This window comes from Gracilinanus agilis, chromosome 5 (genome assembly GCF_016433145.1).
Source record: "Gracilinanus agilis isolate LMUSP501 chromosome 5, AgileGrace, whole genome shotgun sequence".
NCBI classification, from domain to species: Eukaryota; Metazoa; Chordata; class Mammalia; order Didelphimorphia; family Didelphidae; genus Gracilinanus; species Gracilinanus agilis.
Genome location: NC_058134.1, coordinates 139,886,649 through 139,886,903, shown reverse-complemented (window position 1 = coordinate 139,886,903; position 255 = coordinate 139,886,649).

Genomic DNA, 255 nt, shown 5'->3' with positions numbered 1-255 from the left:
CAAGAGTTTCCAAGCAAAAGAAAAAATCTTACAAGAAGCCAGAAAGAAACAATTCAAATATCAAGGAGCAACAATCAGGATCACACAGGATCTGGCAGCCTCAACACTAAAAGACCGCAAGGCGTGGAATACAATATTCAGACAGGCAAGAGAGCTGGGCCTGCAACCACGGATCAACTACCCATCAAAATTGACTATATATTTCCAAGGGAAAGTATGGGCATTCAACAAAATTGAAGAATTCCAGGTATTTGC